Source organism: Cygnus olor, chromosome 3 (genome assembly GCF_009769625.2).
Source record: "Cygnus olor isolate bCygOlo1 chromosome 3, bCygOlo1.pri.v2, whole genome shotgun sequence".
NCBI lineage: Eukaryota > Metazoa > Chordata > Aves > Anseriformes > Anatidae > Cygnus > Cygnus olor.
The window spans coordinates 105,787,293-105,800,379 of NC_049171.1; the positions used below are offsets into that span (position 1 = coordinate 105,787,293).

Here is a 13,087-nt window from a genome sequence, read left to right on the forward strand (position 1 = left end):
ACCTTGATGTCAGAATAATTTAATCTGCACTAGAAGCTGTGTGGCTTTAAGGATATTGATTTCTGTGCTTAGAAAAGCTTCAGAGAATTCTTCCAATAATTTGTGTGTCTGAAACAAATCCAAAGTCAGAGTCAGTAGGAGGCACAACTGGGACCAGAAGCAATTAATCAGCAAATTCTCAAGCAGGCTTTCATGCTAAATGATTAATAGCCATATGATCAACAACACACATGCTCCTGAAAACACAAGTAATAATTTTTTTGAGAATCTGGGTCAAAGAGTTTTTCCATATTAAAAACCTGTAAGGAGTTATTAAAAACAAAAAATTGTGTTAGACACCCAACTCCTATTGAGCTGTAATGAAAACTGAATTCCTACCTACCATTCAAGCCTTTAAAAGCTTCACATTAATATGAATGGTAATCTTGAATATATCCACAGACCACTGACACTGGGACAAAGTAATTTAATCACTTTTGTTTAAATGAGGGCTTTGCGTTCTTTTATTCTTCTGATTGCCTGTATAGAAATAAATTTGCAGAAGTGTTTCCTAACCCTTCTCTTGGTCTGGGGCCTCCAACTGGAAACAACCTGGTCCTAATTTATCTTGGTGGCTAAGTGATTTGAAAGTTTCACACCTAAACAGTGGACCCAGATTAATATTTTTACCTCTTACTTGAAAAATAAAGAAAATGTGATAGTTTCACTTCAGAAACTTACTGTACATCTGAAATGATACATATCTGCAGAAATTCAGAAGTTCAGGAGAAATTATAGAACAACATTGAACACTGGTCTATGAAACACACACAGTGAAGTGAAAAGGCCTTACACAAGAAAACATAGGTCTGCTATGTACCAGATAGCAGAGCTACAGATAAGGGCTGGTACGACACGCAGAAAGGCAAATCCTGGCCATTGTCTCATTTTCTGAGCTCTCCTGTCTTTTCCTGTAACTAGCTTTCTCTCTCTTACCATCAAGTGTAGAGTCATCCTATAGCAAGCTTTAATACTATGTACTAAATACATTACGTTAGTCATCTCTTTTATCTTTTTGTCACCTTGAAAATCTTTCAGAATCAGAAGCAATTTGACAATTTCCCTGCATGCTGTGCTGAGATGTGCAATGCAGAGTAGCCTATTACCAATGCTACAACAGAGGATCTTACTTCTTTTGATCACTTAATGCAGCAGAGCATGTAAAAACCTTACACTGACTACATGGAGCACATGAAGTGATCAAACACTGCCAGTTGACTGGACTGTGAAATCCAACTTGTAGCTGGAAGGGGAAAGCAAAAGCTGATAGCTGTCTCCGCATTTTCCTCTGCTACTGCTGCTAACAGTCCCCTAGGTTTGAATGAGATTGCTTTGGCATCTTTTTAAAAAAAAAACAAACCCAAACCAAAACAAAGACACACACAAAACTAAACCAAAAACAAACAAAAAACACTGTGGAGGAGAAGAGCCATGAAGTAATAAAATAGCTGTTTAAAGGAAATCAACAGCTTCCTACGAGGAAGAAATATTTGAAGGAAGCATCACAAAATAGCATAAGCAGTTTTAACAATGTGTTCTTCAAAATGTATGAAGCTTGCAAATGAACTTACTTGTATTTCGAACAAACCTGCCAGATACTTGAAAAGGCTAACCTCAAGCAAACCAGACAAAAGTAAACCAGAAGTTAACCCATGGCACAGGAGTTCTGCATACACCAGAGTTTAGTAGTGTCAGGTTCTGGATGTCTCTCCAATGAAGGGAACAGTCAGGAATTTTGCTGCTTCACTGGAATGATCAACATCAGGCTGAATGATGGCCAAACACATTATTTGTTTTCATGAACACAATGGTATTTAAAAAACAAAAAACAAAAACACCCTATCAGTATATAAATAATTGCTTTACAACACATAAAGCAACAGCCACTAACAGCCAAAACTGCAAAATGCATCATTATCTTCAATTTGCACATAGAAATTAAATAATGTTATACTTTTAGTTACAAATTCATCACTTCTTATATAATTTACAACAGACTTGCAATACTATTGGAAATTGTCACTTTTTAAATGAGATCTTTGTTAGGCAACAACAGTCAACTTTTGAAGACGTTACTCTAACCGCACTGACAGTGTATTCCTGTTTGCTGCCCTTAGTGCGTCTTCTTTTGTCCCTTTGTGCTTTTGATATGCCTGGCAGATGTTTATCTCTGAAAGTTAAAAGTAACTCCACTGAAGACAGCGCCACTTCAGAAATATTGAAATCGTAAAACCAGGAGATCTCTCATTAGAGTTACTCGTCACTTTTTTTCAGAGGTTCTGCCTCCTACTGCTATTCTCATGTTCTCCTAGTACCTCAGCCACTCCAAAATGCAATGGAGCTGGCTGGCATATCTATGACTTGTGTCATGCAAATCTTTGATTATTGTGAAAAGCTTTGCTCCTATTTGGTCAGATTTTAAGCCTTAGCAAATACATCAGGGAGCAGTGAATCATAGGATCATTTAGGTTCGGAAAGACCCTTAAGATCATCAACTCCAACCATCACCTAACACTGTCAACTCTACCACTAAACCATGTCCCTAAGCACCACATCCACACATCTCTTAAATACCTCCATGGATGGCGATTCTACCATTCCCCTGGGCAGCCTGTTCCAATGCCTAGCCACCCCCTTTTGAAGAAATTCTTCCTGATATCTAATCTAAACCTCCCCGATGCAATTTGAGGCTGTTTCCTCATGTTCTCTCACTTGTCACCTGAGAAAAGAGACCAACACCCACTTCACTACAACCTCCTTTCAGGTAATTTTAGAGAGCGATGAGGTCTCCCCTCAGTTTCCTTTTCTCAAGACTAAACAACTCAACTAAACAAAAGAGAATGAGCATCTCTAAAAGGGAGGACAGAAAACACAGGTGCACTCATGAAGGGGATTCAATGACCTGTTGGAACAAGTCCTAATCTTAAGATTTATTTAAAAAAAAAAGAGCAGGGTAAAAATTGTATGTCTTACGTAGCCTTCTAGGTAGCTTACTTTTGGAATGCCTTGTGCTTTGCAGCAGATGACCCAATGTCTTGCTGACTGTGCTAACATTAGAGGTGAGATTTCCACATGTGAGCTAACCACTCTTGAGCAATTTTTTACGGAGCATGAGACTCAAAATGTCTTTGGTGTAGCATCCGGCAAGGTAGGTGTGCATGCCTGCATGTGCGGCTGGGCACACATACAGCCCTTCAGACATTCTTCACTAAATACGTAAACTTTAGGGCTGTAAAAAGCAAAATGTATTCTCATTTTCTTCTATTTTATTTTTTCCAAATAGTTATTTGCCCACAAATGGTCCAATTAAGCAGTAGTATCATTAGAAAACATCATACACGTTTTTTTCTGATCTGAAGTGAAGCTAGCTTTTTGCTACTTCTGCTTGGCCTGTACAATTGCTATCATTTTCTGGCTCTTTCCCCATAACACAGGGCATTTGTAATTGATAGATCTCCCCAGTAAGCATTCTTCTATTTCCTCTGGCAGCTCTGCTTCTCCTGGGGACTGCTCAGGCAGAGCATTGTGCAAGTAGTACTGTGCCCATTCTGCTGTGAAGAATCTCCATAAACTCCAGCAACAGAACATACCGCAAACAAGGAAACAACTGGAGCTGCTCTTCCATTAAGCTTTGCTTCTTATATTACAGGTGGAGTTATTTTGCCTCTTAGATAATTATAATTATTTTCTGTGCTGCATCCTGCACTCAGAAACTAAACTCAAGGTAGAAAGAAAGGCATTGACTATCAAAAAAACCTTTTCCACCTTTTTTTTTCACCTATTTAAATACATCATGATCTATACAAGTACGTAGATGCCTCTGTGTAGGTATGTTTATATGTATGTGTGTGTATATTCTATGTACACATATGTTTTACGTACACACACACACATATGAATGATGAGGTGAGACAAAACATCCTACTGCACACACTCCATACAGAAGGGTTGAGAATACAAAATAGCATAACAAATATTTGCTAATACCACCCAGTGAATGGTGTTCAGGTATTATGATGATGAGCAGAGTAGGAAAAACATGGTAAACTAGATTCTAATAGAATGATTATATTTAGTACTAATATTTGTAATCACCTCAATGCACAGACTGTCTTCTCTTTTACTGATAGATGTGTTTTTGTTTATAAGCAACAGGTGACAGAGGTATGACATTTGCAGATGCACAGTCTTAAGCTTTGCAGTTTTACTCTATGAGTAATTTAACTAATGCTGTTCTAATTTAAAATGTTCTCAGTGCATCGTTTTCAGTGCTGATGGATGCTTGCCTCCTGCAGAATCCTATCAATTAGATGACTTATTCTCACCATAAAAATAAAATAATGCTCTGTTTATTGTTAACAGAGAGACTAAGCTATAATAAGGACTCATGATTAATTACCTATCTGGAGGAGTTGACCTTAATTAGGGTCAAATTCTATGGGAGACAGCTTAATTTATTTTTAATTTCTGTATGTGAACACATTTCTCTCCACAGAACAATTGATTCACAGCTCAATTCAAACTCTTCAATTGGATTTTTTTTTTTAATAAAAAATGGTATCTTTTGAAACCAGCATAACTGCTTAGAGTAAGACCCAACTGCCTTAAGTAAGTAAAATTAATGTTTACTGTTTCTTACTCTTAATCCTGCTGAAATGATTCTTGCATAGATGGAACTACTAGAGGCGCCTGGGCAGTTCTTGCACCTCTTTGCATCTTTAAGCTACCTAGTTCAGGTGCTGGTACCAGTGCAAGACTGGGGTGCATCACCAGACAGACGAATATTCAGTCACCCTACGCTGCCTTATCTCTTCAGTGCTCTTCCGCTGTTTGAAGGGAACGATTTTAAAACAGCTTAGCTATGTTGACAGAGCTAATTGTCATGCCTTTGACTGAAGCAGAGACAGATCTTTAACTTTGTTAGTAAGAAATAAGATAGTAAGAAGTAAGAAGCAGTAAACTAAAACACTGTGCACTAACACTGTATATCTAGCACAGACAACCCTACCCATACATATATGAGGAGCAGCTGTGGCATTAAAGAAAAAAAAAAAAACTGCATCTGGCTGCCAAACCTATCCAAGAAGCTGGGTAAATACTCTAGAAATCTTGAGCTGTGTGCTGTCACAGCTGGATGTGTATCTCTACACACCCCAAGGGAGGAGGGTAGCAGGATTCTGTTCCTTCTTGTGTATCCTCATAACAATTATTTCTAAAGATTAATTTCCTAAAATAAAATAAAATAAAATACAGAATAAACTTAGTAACTGGGATTGAGAACAAACAGGAAACAATGGATGTGAACGTTTTTTCTGTTCTAGAATTCAGTGAAACAATACTAAGCCCCAGAACGCAACTTGTGCAGAGATGGCCTATGATCCAATAGAGAGAGTATATGTGAAGCCTTTATATAAAAATAAATATGAGGAAAAAAAAGAAAAAAGAAAAATATCCATAGCCAAGAGGTATGAAGCACTTAATACCTTCAGTTTTATAATAAGGCAATATACCCAAAAGCTAATACATTGAGGTAAATCTTCCATATCTAGTACCCAAGTCTTGTTAATATTATCCTGGTTGGAAAATGGACTTAAAGTTTGTTGGATAGAGAAGCAAACAAAAAGTACTGGTAACAGTGAACTGGAGAGAACTTAAAGTTTGCGATTTGCAATCTATGATTTTTTTTTTCTGGCCATTTGTAATCTGTTGATTATAAATCTATGGTGTGAGCTAGATTCTAATTACTTGTTGAACACTTTTATGTCATGCTTACAGCCCAGAAAAACCATTAAAAACAAAACAGAAACAAAATCCAAACAAAACAAAAAACAAAGCAAAACTGGGCAACTGTTTACTCAGAAGGATTGAGAGCTGGTATAGGAAACACTATACTCTTCTCCCATACAGTGTCACTGCAGGGTGGAGTACCTTCCCCTCCAGCAAGTCCAGGAGGTCCCACTCAGTGATTACCAGCCAGCCAACACTTTTCATAACCATTCTGCAAGTAAAGTAGATCTTAAATATTGTTTCTATAGATAGTATTCTGCTACATGCCCCTCACCACTCCCCCAAGGAGGTGGTGGTGGTGGGGCTCCTGGCCAAACCGAAGTTTTCAGGTTTCCTTCATTCTTCTCCTCTTTCTGTGACACAAGTCTGATAAAATGAAAGAGTAAGCCCATTACACATCTCCCTTGCTCCTGGAGAAAATCTATACAAAGGGGAACCATAGCATGAAGGGCTAGGTCAGCAGAGCATGACAGTGACTTTGGGGATCTTCAAAAACACACTGATAATTAAAATATCAACACACTACAGTGTTATAATATTTCCTACATAGTGTGGTCCTAAAGAGCTTTCCTACGTATCAGTAGCATGAGATTATGAAATTAAGGCTTGCTCTCTACTTGCCCTTTTTCTTTCTTCGATGTTTTTTAATTCACATATCCCCTCCAAAAGCACCTCCAAATTTATTTTCTAAAGAGTATATGGCAAAACATGTGGACATAAAAATTACTATACATAAAAATTGTTTTTCTGCCCCCCCCTTGGGCAATCCTTATAGCAACATTATTGTTGGTAATAATTTGTTTTGCTTTGAAAAGCAAATAAGTGCAAAATAACAGAAGCAAACACAGAGAAAATAATGCAAAAATGTGTACTGAATGATTGTACAGGCTTCCAAAATTATTTTATACTACATAGAGTTGAGAAGAATAATTCAATGTGGATGTTTGCTGCAAAAATATTTTATACCTTCTTACTACCACCAGAACAATCTCAGCAAACAGTTCTAACTAACCCAGTGAGCCAAATCATAAAGCTTCAGGCAGTCATGAAAAACTATTGATTTAAAAAACAAAACAAAGCAACAAAAAAAAAAACACTTTCTTCAGCTGCATATTTCTATTGATATGTGACAAAAAATGTGCAAGTGGCATTTGCTAGCATCACTGTTGTGGGAAAAGTCAAGATTGAAACCTCTCTAGTTAAGCCACTTAGAAGTTTAATGTGGTCAGCTTCAAACTGCTCCATCCAGTCTTGGATCAAATAAAACATAACACATACATTTCCCGATAGCAATAATCAAAACTGAGGTTTTCAGATTTTTCTGGACACAAATTACAGCAAGAAGAAACGAGCAGGATTTTTTTTTTTTTTTTATTGCTGGGAAACAGACTCCTAACAACCAACCATGTGGATTTATTTTATTTTTTTTAAAGTCAACTAATTTATCCCATGTCAATACGTGACTGATACCTCCCTTCCCTCCCAGACAGCACTCAGCAATAAGGGGATGTGATCCTCACTTGCTTTGGCTGACACACCTTCGTTCCCTCCACGCAGTGCTATTTCAAAAGCCAGTGCTGGGAGAGGAGGGAGTGCAGGAATCTCTCTATTCTGGCTTCATTACCAAAGTCGTGACGTGCCCAGTTCTGCAAGCTTTGGTGCATTCGAGCAATTCCTAGGAAAAGGGGGATGTCACAACAGGAAGAGCCGGACCTGACCTGTTCCACATCTCTGAGGCTGACAGAAGATGAAGCACCATGACCTGTATTAATTAGATATCAGACCAGGTTTTTGTTCCTCCCTCCTAAATATGGTATACTGAAAAACACTGCAGCTATGGTGCATTTGTCCTCAAGTTCTGCTTCGATGGAAAGTAACTGAGGTTCAAAGCTGCCCTCTCTTTATACCCTAGCCCAAACCTTATAAAATATCTAACTGTTTTAAGGGTTCAGAGCCCATTCCAGAAAATTTGGATACTGCTGATTTGTATCTGCAACAAACCAGCTCTGCCTCCCACATTCACACAGCCACAGAAATGTAGGGCAGCAGAGCAGCCACAATGCAAGCTGTTCCTCAGTCAGGTTGTCTGTGACCTTCCCAGACAAGAGTTACAGCTGCAAAATGATGATCATACTTGGCTCTGATTGAAGAAAGGATAACGTAAGGCTGCTCTACATGTTGCTCCTCCCTTCCCTAAATGTAATCCTGTTTATTTTTGCTCCTCCTAACAGTGGAAAAAGGAACTCATTCCCATCAGAGCTTGGATCCTCTATTCACCATCATGCGGGACAACCCATCAGTCAATCTCTGCCTGATTCTCTGGGTTGACAGAAAATTTTTGAGGTTGAAGGTGTGCCTGCAGTACAGGTTGGGCCACTCACCTGAAAACAAAAGCTAGAAACAAGGGGTAATAAACTTATAGCAGTGACTGCCATACTCAAATGAAAAGCTGCTAGCAGCTGGTAGAGCATACAACACTGCAAACCATCTTTACTACTGCTTTTACTCATATGACCTAGAAGAGGTTGGTTACATCTACCCATGGTATATTTACATTTCTTGCTGGCTGAACAGTGGCTTGAACTCAGCTTCTCATCTTAAACATTCTGCCGAGAAAACAAGAGTTGCGAAGGTCCCAGAAGGGGAAACTGATCACAGTTTCTAAAACCGAGGAAGGGAATTCAAGTAAATATTTCTTTTGCTGCTCATGTAGCAAAATGAGCTACTGAAATTATATTACCAGAGTTTCTAGATAAATGAAGCAAAATATAAAAGGACTGTGCATTTAGCAGTGCCTGATCATTCAGGTAAAGCTCACATGGGAGTAAAGCAAGTCTGGATAGAGCCACACAGCAGCTGAAAGGACAAAAAACATTCATTGCAATGCAAAGGTTACACAATTTATTTCCTGACCTTCATGTTGGAGCACATTGCCTAAAAGGTAATAGAGACAGGAAGCTCCAAAGAGTCCCTGAGCTTTCTATTGCTCTCCCTGACGCCTGGAGGGGCTGCAAATTGCTCCATTTTCCAGCTGCTGCTCGTACCACATCCCACAGGTGGGATGGACCAAATCCCATGTTTAATTTAATATTGTCATTCTTGGAAACAACTGCAGCAATCTTTCCACTTTCCAGAGTTGTAGTCTGAAGCATTTCTCCGGGTTTGCTACCAGCAGAAAAGCTGTGTCATACAGCTGTGAAGGAGGCTAAGATGGGAAAGTGCACCTACCTGACTTCCCCACTAACATTGGTCTTGCTGCTTTTACCTCTGCTGCATATTACAAAGAAAAAAAAAAGATTGTATAATAAAACACCAACAAAAATCAACACAGTGCCATAGGCTTCCAGAGCCATATCAGAATTTCTTTGCTTCAGCTCATCATTTGTACAACAGCGATAACATGTACAATGCCAGGGAGGATGCAAGGACTCAGAGCTACTCCTACTATATGATAACAAAACTGACAGAGACTGACAAGATGAAGACCTTTCAATCACCCATCTTGGTCTTTAAAGTACAAGCCAGGACACCTTGAAAAGAGGTTATTTTTTGGTGTGCCTTCACATTTTCTCCTTTTATGTGGCAAATAAAAACAAACTAAAAAAAAAAAGGGGGGGGGGAATTTAAGCAGATGCAAAGTGCATATATTGATTGATCACATTCATACTACATCTAAAAAACATTTCTTCCATCTCTTCTTTAAGATGTTATTTTTAGATTTGGGATAGAAGCGTATTTAGATAGAAGGGAAAATAAACATAAGAAACGGCATCTGCAATCACATTTCCTGATTAGATCTTACAGTGCCATCTGTCTTACTGCTACGAGTAAATATGGGGCAGTAAATGCCTCCAGTACTAACTCTTTCTCATGCTCTCTATCGCTGTCTCCTTTGGAAGTCAATACTGTAAATTTAAATTTGTAAGTACAGGAAGGTAGGGTTCAGAGCTATTTTTTGTTGTTATTATTATTATTTTCATTCTTCAGCTATTACTGTAGGTCACAACTCCAGGTAGAAATCCCCTGACTGTACAATGGAATAAATTAAAGTTCATTTTTTTATATAAGTGCTACCTTAATCATCCCTTGAACAAGTGTATGACTTTAAGAAGCTACATAAAAAAATGAACATAAAGATGTGCAAAGGTGTACTTGATCCCTTTCTTCCTGCTTGTACTTAAAAAAAAAAAAAAAAAGTGCTATTGCCTTTAATACCAATACTGTGAGGTTATGAGAGGAAAGTATCATGAAAATCTGCAATAATCCAAGCTTTAACATACCTTGTTAGTGGAAGTGGGACCAAAATAAACTTTGAGGATTTTACATACCTCAATAGGCAGTTACAGTATTTCCATACCCTAACTTATTCACAGTATGTACTTGGATAGATCAAAATAAATATTTCACAAAATATTATTTTTTTTTGTTTGTTTGTAATATGGATCAGCAGTGATAAATAAAGAGGAAGTGTAAATCTTCCAAGTGTTGGAATTTTATGAGCTTTGTTAGTTTAAAAAAAAAAAAAAGGACAATCATCTTTATGAAAGGCACTTCATTAACTCACATACTTTATAATTTGCTCACTGAACTATCTGCTTTTCCTATCCTCTCAGCAGGAACATAAATAGCAAAGACTATCATAAGCTGTTGTGCTACTAGAGGACTGTTAATCTTACCAGATATACCACAGAGCATTTACTGCTACATATTTATTTATTTAGATTTTGAGCATGATTAAAGAGAAATCCAAAACTCAACTGATACCTAAACTGCAGCACTGCAATTCAATAAAACTCAAATGAGCCAGAGAATTAAAGAAACAAAGTATCCAAGTCCTGTCAGCAGCTCCTGTAGGTATTATGAAGGTACCAACAAAAATGGTCTTCCAAGGAAATATCCACCAGGTTTGCAGATGGGATCAACATGCAGGGGGTGGAAAGAGGAGATGGGAGTGAGATAGTGAGATCAGCAGAGCTGGTCCATTCAGTGGCCAAGGAAATTTGGTTGTGAGCTTGCACAGGAACGGGACAATAATAGAAGACCCAAGCCAAGTCAGCAAGATGGGCTTGAAGGCACAAGGAACAGTGCTTGAGGTAAGACTTTAAACAGTTTGGGAAACAGCTGCAATTTTAACAGCCAGTTCTATCAACTGGACTGAAATGCCTGCCAGACTGCATATAATCTCCTTCTCCCCAGGGAGGAACCCAGCAATGTGCTTGGACAGTGGGATCGGTTCCTGATGGTGAGAGGGAATGGTCAGGGGAAGTGCATGAGGGAGGTAGAGAGCTGAGAACCAAAATAATAAACACTAAAAGAGTGCTGCTATTCAGCTGCAGGAATAAAGGGCATTCTGTGGTGCAATCTCTTTGCTTTTTTCCTGTATTTATTTGTTATGGGTCTGAGCCAACGTTCCTCACAGTGGGAGATTTTTGATGGCCTTCGGTAGGCTTTGATGAGGCCCATATTTGCTCATTTGCACAATGTATTTATCTGCACCCCCGGCTGTGTCAATCAGCATGTAGTAGCAAAGTTGGCTGAATGCTTTAAATAAACCCCCCACTTATTAAACAGTTCTAAGCTCAGATTTAACAAGCTTTATACAGCCAACATTACCTGAGTCATTCCTCTGGGAGAATTATGGACTGAACGCTGAGAAGACATTTCCAGAGTGCTTAAATGACTATTAATGGCAGCCACGCTCCTAAGTTATTTAAGGGCTTTTCAAAGTTCCAAGCAAAACACAGCTCAGCAAAGGCAGTCACTGACTGAATGTTTCTGTTACACTTATTGCAAAAACAATGAGATACAATCAGATTCAGCAAAAATCAAATGTTTCTGTATTTACACTAGCAAACAACTCATTAAAGCATTATGCAGCATAAATATAGCTGCAGCATTATCTATTTGCATGACCACTGCACTTCCACAGCTGCTTCAGCAATTCATCAGAGGGCTTTACAAACAAGCATTTTACTCCTCTAGTCCTCCTAAAATTGTAAATACTTCCCCCTGTTCAGGTCACAACTCCATACCAATGTGAAACACTGAGAAACAAGGAGTGATGTCTTGGGCTGACTTTTTAAAAAGGTCACATTTGGAGCAGGATGACACCACAGATTTCCTGCTCCAGCACAAGTAGGTTATACAGCATGATGTCCTGGTTTGTGGCTAGGACTGTGTCAGAGACAGCATGCTAGGACATGAATGATCTTGTAAAACAAATTTTAAAAAATAGTACTTCATTACACAATTCAAAATTAATGTTTCATTTCTCAATTGTCAAATGCCTTTCCTGAAAAAAAAAAAAAAAGAAAAAAAAAGTTTCTTTCAGAACTACTTTCTCTTGAAAGGGACTTATTTCCAAGATCCCTCAGTAGACAGACAGAAGCAGCCTCACATTCACATGCCCTGGTCCTAATGTGGGACTTTGGGTCTTCAGCCACCCTGGTATCTGTCAGAGGGGCAGCTCAGCAGGGCACAGGCAATCCAGGAGGTTCCTGGAATGCACTGATGATAATTTCCTTCTCCAAGTGAAACAGGAGACAAGGAGGAGAGGTGCTGTGCTGGACCTCATTCTCACCAACAACGAGGGTCCATTGGAGAATGTGAAGCACCATGGCAGCTCTGGCTGTGGTGACCATAAAATGGTGCAGTTTGGGATCCAGAGGGCAGAGAGGAGGGAGCACAGCAAGCTTGCTATCCTGGACATTGGGAAAGGAGACTATGACCTCTTCAGGGATCTGCTTGGTAGAGTACCATGGGACAAAGCCCTGGAAGGAAGAGGGGCCCAAGAAATCTGGTTAATATTCAAGGATCATCTCTGAGCTCTGGAGAGATGCATACCAACAAAGGAGAAGTCAGACAAAAATGCCAGGAGGCCTGCATGGATGAACAGGGAGCTCTGGGTCAAACTCGAGCAGAAAAAGGAGGCCTACAGAGGGTGAAGCAAGGACAGATAGCCTGGGAAGAATACAGAGACATTGTTTGAGCAGCCAGGGATCAGGTTAGGAAAGCTAAAGCCCTTTTAGAATTAAATTTGGCCAGGGATGTCAAGGGCAACAAGAAAGGTATGTCAATGATAAAAGGAAGATTAGAGAAATTGTGGGCACTCTTCAGATAGAAACATGAGACTTTGTTGCTTGGGATATGGAAAAGGTTGAGGTACTCAATGATTTTTTTGTCTCAGACTTCACTGGCAAGAGGTCAAGCCACATAGCACAAGTCCTAGAAGGCAAAGGCAGGGACAGGGACTGCCCGCTGT

The 13,087-nt window shown here is 39.1% G+C and overlaps 1 protein-coding gene across 30 annotated transcripts in view; it reads right to left on the reverse strand.

Moving 5' to 3' along the window:
* Positions 1 to 13,087, reverse strand: part of NRXN1 (neurexin 1) — a 734,224-nt gene that overhangs the window by 133,898 nt on the left and 587,239 nt on the right. The gene's annotated exons all lie outside the window — the stretch shown is intronic.